We start from the raw sequence: 6678 nt of genomic DNA, 5'->3' as shown, positions 1-6678 counted from the left end.
ACAAAATCAATACAAAACTAAAGGTACTGTGGCAATGAGCTCACTAAATGATACCCCCTGCCTCCAATTTTGCTGTTATAAACACCTGACAGGTAGATAAGACCCCTGTACCAGTGCCCAGGACGTGATGCGATGTGACCTGTGTGAGACCGCTGTGGTACAGATGCACTGTGATACATGTCTTGTCAATCTGTGTAAGGCCTGTGTGGGAGAACACATGATATCTGATCAAACCAAAACACATGAAATTGTTCCATTCTTGCTCAGAAAATCCACTCTCCTCTTCCCTGGATGTAAATCACACAGCAAAGAGAGATGTGAAATGTACTGTAAACAATGTGACGTTCCTGTGTGTACCACCTGTCTTACTTCAGATAAACATCTAGGTCATAAATTACAGAAAGTTTTACAAGTTCTTGATGAAAAAAAGAACAAAATAATCAAAGATCAAACTGAATTAAAAGAGACAATTTATCCCACCTACCAGGACATTGCCTCTGATGTACAAAACAGAATGAGTCAGTTAGAAAAGGAATATGGAGATCTCTCAACAGCCATAACAAAACATGGAGAGGACTGGCACAGAGAAATTGACAAACTTGTCAAGAAACTTAAAGCTGAAGTTGACAAGATGAAAAACACACAGTTACAAACTCTACAGAAACATCTGGATGAAATAAACATGAACATAACCAATATCAAGGATGAAATAAATTCAGTGGATGTTGCTGTAAATTCTAATAACATTTCAAAACTATTAAATGTTACGTCTGAAATAGACAGACACAGAAATCTTCCGCAAAAAATGGTTCCCCTCCATACCCAACTTTACTCCTGGAAAAATCCAAGCAGAACTATTTGGAACTATATCATCAAGTTCTTTAGCATCAGATAAACATGGCTACAGCATGAAGACAACCCAGAAATCATCAGAAGCTGGATCCTCTCCTCCAGTCAAACAGCTGCTTGATGAACCAGAGACTGTCACTGCCATAGACACTGGGTATACAGGTATGTTTAATGGACTCAACAATGTGGCCTCTCTGAGTGATGAAGAAATCTGGACAAGTGGACATTTTAACAACACTATGAAACTCTTCAGAATCAATCAGAGATCACTACTTAAGTCAATCACAACCAAGTCAGGGAACATGCCATTTAACATAGCAGTGACAAAAAGTATAGATCTAGTTTATAGTGATTATGAAGATAGAACTGTGAACATTGTGAAGAATAAGAAGATAGAGGAGGTGATCAGACTACAGAACTGGAGACCTCGTGGTGTCTGTAGTACCTCCTCTGGTGACCTCCTGGTTATCATGGTCAGTGATGATGACAAACAAACAAAAGTTGTCCGTTACTCTGGCTCCACAGAGAAACAAACCATTCAGTTTGATGATAAAGGTAAACCTCTCTATTCATCTGGTGGATATATTACTGAGAACAGAAACCTGGATATCTGTGTGTCTGACAGTAGAGCTAGAGCAGTAGTGGTGGTCAATCAGGCTTGGAAACTGAGATTCAGATACACTGGGCATACACCTGCTCCGAAGAACAGGCCATTTATTCCACTTGGAATCACCACAGACAGTCAGAGTCACATACTTACAACTGATGATAACAATTACTGAGTACTGTGTCCACATCATAGACCAGGATGGACTGTTCCTCCTTTACATAGACTGTGGACTGAGTAATCCCAAGGGACTGTGTATAGATAGGAAAGACAATCTGTTTGTTGCTCAGTGGGGAAACAGACAAGTGAAGAAAATCAAATATTTGCAGTGAAACTATTATTAAAGAAAAAAAAAGAATAATATGAAGATAGTTTAAGATGTTCTTGTAAACCATAACAATGCAATGTGTGCTCATCAAATACAAATGATAAGATGTTTCTTTTTAGCTCACCTGAGCCGAAGGCTCAAGTGAGCTTTTCTGATAAAATTTAATACTGTAGCAGTCTGAAAAATTGTCGTTGTTGTCGTCATTTTAAACTTTTCACATTTTCATCTTCTTCTCAAGAACCACTGGGCCAATTTCAACCAAACTTGGCACAAAGTATCCTTGAAGGGGATTGTTTATTCAAATGAAAGGCCACATCCTTTTCCAAGGGGAGATAATCATGAATTTGTTAAAAATTAATGGCATTTTTAAAAAATCTTCTTCTCCAGAACCACTGGGCCAGGAAAGATGAAACTCATGTGAAAACATCCTCAGTTAGTGTAGATTCAAGTTTGTTCAAATCATGACCCCCGGGGCAAAGGTGGGGCCAAAATGGCAGACCCAAGTTTTACATAGGAATATATAGGAAAAATCTTTAAAAATCATCTTCTCCAGAACCACTGGGCCAGGAAAGATGAAACTCATGTGGAATCATCCTCAGGTAGTGTATATTCGAATTTGTTCCTCGGCTAGGGTGGGGCAAAAATGGCCAACCCAAGTTTTACATAGGTATATATTGGGAAACCTTTTAAAATCTTCTTTTCAAGTACTTCAAAGATATGATAAGTGATATTTATATGGAATCATCCTCAGGTAGTGTAGATTCTAGTTGGTTCAAATGAACGCCTGGAGGGGGGTGGAGTAAATTCAAGCCTGATGTGCTCAGGTGAGCGCTGTGGCCTCTGGGTCTCTTGTTTATCAATGATCTACATGAATGATTGGTGAAGTAATAATATAATTATGTACATTTTAATCTGAGTAAAAAAGTTAGTCTGGTCATACTGCAACAATTAAAGGGTATGCCTTTTTACTTGCCAGCCTAATATATTTCCATTTGTCACTATCCCTGAGTAGAACTTAATAACACATTATTGTAAATACATGGTTAATCCAGCACTCCCCCGGCCTTACATTTGGCCTCTCTTCGTCATTGAAAAGATGTGGTTAATTTCTTCTGTGAATTACAAAAGAAAATAATTGTTTTTAGAGTAAAATTTCCCAGGCCACTGAGGAATTTTACTGGCATACTGAAAGGGGAAATAACTCAATTTCTATTTTTCAACTCGCAAAAGGATATTGAGTTATTACTCTTTTGAATTCATAGATATTAATATTTCTTAAAGTTGAGTTCATTTTTTAAAACTATATATGCTATTAAAAAAAGATCATAGATGTCAATATACAATACATACATGGTTATATGTTTACCTTTTGTACTTGGTGCAGGTGTTTGAGCATTGTTTTATATTTAGAAGCCAGTCTCTCCTCAAAATGGAGCCGGACTTTAGGAATGAAGTACACAACCAACTGTAAACATCTGGAGGCCAGAGCTGGAAAAAAAAGAATCAATCTGAATTTCCTCTGATTTACTTTGTTCTGTATATACAAAGGTCCTTCAGTCCACGTTTTCTCCCACAAACAAAATGCAGTTTAAGATTAAGATACTGATATGCACCATTAAAAGCACTAGCTGTGTACCTATATTCTTTGTGGAGATGGTTTTCAGTCCCACAAGTTGAAGGGCACCTGCACCTAACACCAGCTGACAAGTTCTTAATTGAAAATCTACAATATTGAACATCAGAAATTGTATAAGTTACCTCCCTTTTATAATCGACAACAGCAAGATTATCTTGATTTATCTTCATTTTTAGAAAAATCTATAAATGTACTTTAGGAATTATTGTTGAGAAAATGTAAACATTTAAGAGATTATTTACAAGGAACACTTCTAGTATACCGGTCCCCATAAATATGGCGCTAAAATAGGTGCCGCCGAAGGCGGTGTACAATATATAGACGATCGCGTGAGCGATCGACAAAATCGAAAAAGAAGCCACAAATTGCAAATTTGACCCCAAATTCGTGTTCCTTGTGGAAAATTGGGTTTAAAAAACTGGTTTTTAAACACAGTTTTTTAAATGAGAATTAAAAGATTTCGTAAAATAACGTACTTGTTTAGGAAGTAAAACTCCATCTTGCGTTGTTTAGGAATGTGGTCACATGATCAATTTTTGATGTAATCTCATAAATATTCATGAGATGCGTCACTTGTGTTTTGACGTAATGAAGAAATGCCTGATAGGACTCAAAGTGCAATGCTATAAAAATTGTGGGATTTTTGTGAGAAATACAGGGATTTAACAAATGTTAGCTAATTACTAGTCATCGATGATTTAAATTGTGCATCTTCATCGATTTGAAAGGAAAAATATTCGGAATATTTGGACATTAGGAGGTCAGGCCTATATCGAGCTGATATAATAACTTGCCTAAACTCGGCGCTAAAAATCGATCGTCATGTTTCGACATTAGAGTTGTTTTACCCGAACTTTCATTTATAAAACTTTCCTTTCTATGTAAAACAAAAACTTTCATGAACTAGGCCTACACCAAAGTGTAAGATATCGGCACGATTCGACAGGCTTATTCATGCAAGTTCTTGGTCACAAAAGGCACTCATAGTAGTGCCTTTTGTAAGCAAAAACTACATAAATTAGTCCAAAGTCAGAAAGTTTACAGAGTGGATTTATAAAACAACCCCAATTTTAAAAACTATATAACCTAACCCTAATCACTCGATTGGATGCGTTTGTTGACGCGAGTGGGAAATTGCGGTTTGTTTACATTCTGCATAGCAACGGCAAGGGAAATAACTGCTCATGCGCAATCGCGTGATTCTGGGGACCGGCATACTAGAAACTTCCCATTTACAATTTTTAATATGAGATTTTTCACTTATGCAAATAACAAGTATGTGGTAACAATGCTGAGACTCACTTTGAAGAGGTCTACCAGTCTAGACAACAGATCTGGTGCCGCTGACGGAATGTCATTGACACACTGACAATACTCCACCATCATCTTCAACAGCATCAGTACTGTCCTGTAAACATGTAAATAAATAAATATATACACTGTAAACAAATAAACATGTAAATAATTAAATATCCATACTGTAAACAAATTAACATCTACATGTTATACTGTAAACAAATAAACATCTATGCTGAAAACAAATAAATATCATATATACTGTAAACAAATAAACATGTATACTGTATACAAATAAACATGTACACTGTAAAGAAATAAACATCTATACTTTAAACAAATAAAGATCTATATTATAGGCAAATAAACATTTATACTGTAAATAAATATTTACTTGCACTTGCAAACAATTTTGCACCTTTTTAAATTCTCCTAGTCATAATTCTGTTTAAAAATTATGCTGTGTAATTTGAATTTGCCCCATTTTAAATTTGCCCAGTCAAGGAGAGGGTGAAAGGGCGAAATAAAACGGGGTCGAAAAATTCCCTGCATACAGTAAGTAATTAAGTAAGAAAATAATCACCCTACAACCGCAAATGTCTGATCTTCAACTACCAACACTTCTATAGGGCCTTTATCTAAACAAAGAAACAAGACAAATAATAGTACATGCAACATCACATACATCATAAATAATATTTACAATAAAACCCAGTTAGTCTGAACCAAACTAAGTACAATAAATATCCACAAGATCAGTGACCTAGTAGGATTATAATCCCTAATGTCATCAAGTTAAGTACGGTTACAATATTTTGCATGTTTCACGAAAAAAATAAAACAATAAATAAAGAACAGAATAATACAGAAGCTGTATTCAGTATTCACGGTAGAATTTTACTTACTTAAAGGACAGATGTAACATTTTAAATTAATATAAAAAATTATTTGTTCACAAAAATTAATTAATTTTTGCCTATTAGTTCACTACATTTGCAACTATAAAATGGACAGTATAATACTTGGTTTACAGTACTTATTTAGAACTTTCATGAACACACATGTATTATAAATAATAATTAATCAATTGAAAAAAAAAATACAAAATGTAGGAACCCACCTGAATCTCCAGTCCTTTCTGGTAGACTTAACATGCCTAAAAAATTAGAGGAGTCCAACAATTTATTATAAATAATATGTATTAAGTCTATTTCTGGTTTTAAAAATATTTATAAAGCAAATGCTATGTTTTATAAACTGGGATGTATTTCATAATCTAAGGACTTTTGAGATTACTATAAAAACATAAACGTGAGCTATTTTCATGATATACAATGTATTTTACCTGTTTGTGTGATATGATTAACGAGCTCTTGGAATTCTGCTGGGACGTCCGCTTGTTTCCATCGCTCATTGTTCAAAATGAGGCTACAATAAACGAGATTCTTAGAGGTGCTGAAATTCTTACATTATGTTTTCATGCAGTTATTCTAAAATACATCACAGAAATTTTACCCAATAATTAAACTATCTACATTGCAATGATTACCTGAGTTTGGTCCATCTTTCCTCATGAAATCTGTTCACAAATTTAAGTGCCTGCAGAATTCAAAATAAAAAGGGTAAGATTATTATACATCCACCTCCAAAAATCCATCCTGCAAAACATTAAAAAACATTATGCACGTCACCAAGCTAAAAAAAAAAAAGCTGAAATTCAAATTCTTTTCGTGGTAAGTCTGCTCTTTCATTTACTGAAAACCAACTTTTATTCACGACTACATTCTCGATTTACCGGGATAAACAAGTTCGTGACGATTAATTTTCACAAACAAGCCTATTTAGGATCTCTTAAGGAGGCTGGCGGGTCAAAAATTTAATCTTAAATTAACCACCAGATTTCATTTATTTTTTTAGATATGGTATATTTAGCTGTCAACTATCATTTGGCAAAGAAAAAAA

The 6678-nt window shown here is 34.8% G+C and overlaps 1 long non-coding RNA gene and 1 pseudogene across 1 annotated transcript; one reads left to right on the top strand and one right to left on the bottom strand.

Annotated features, from left to right (window-relative positions):
* Positions 1 to 908: 908 nt before the first annotated feature.
* LOC134268784 (uncharacterized) lies at positions 909 to 1788 on the top strand (annotated as a pseudogene).
* A 2934-nt stretch (positions 1789 to 4722) lies between these two features.
* Positions 4723 to 6318, bottom strand: LOC134268718 (uncharacterized). The gene is made up of 5 exons (XR_009992427.1): positions 6266 to 6318; positions 6062 to 6144; positions 5837 to 5872; positions 5300 to 5354; positions 4723 to 4828 (listed from the first exon to the last, which is right to left on the bottom strand). It is a non-coding gene; the product is annotated as an uncharacterized LOC134268718 (long non-coding RNA).
* Between the last annotated feature and the right edge of the window lie 360 nt (positions 6319 to 6678).

Source organism: Saccostrea cucullata, unplaced genomic scaffold (assembly GCF_032062105.1).
Source record: "Saccostrea cucullata isolate Sc308-1 unplaced genomic scaffold, CSIRO_AGI_Scuc_v1 ctg5086, whole genome shotgun sequence".
NCBI classification, from domain to species: domain Eukaryota; kingdom Metazoa; phylum Mollusca; class Bivalvia; order Ostreida; family Ostreidae; genus Saccostrea; species Saccostrea cuccullata.
Note: the sequence above shows the minus strand (reverse complement) of the source record. Positions and strands in the feature narration are given on the sequence as shown.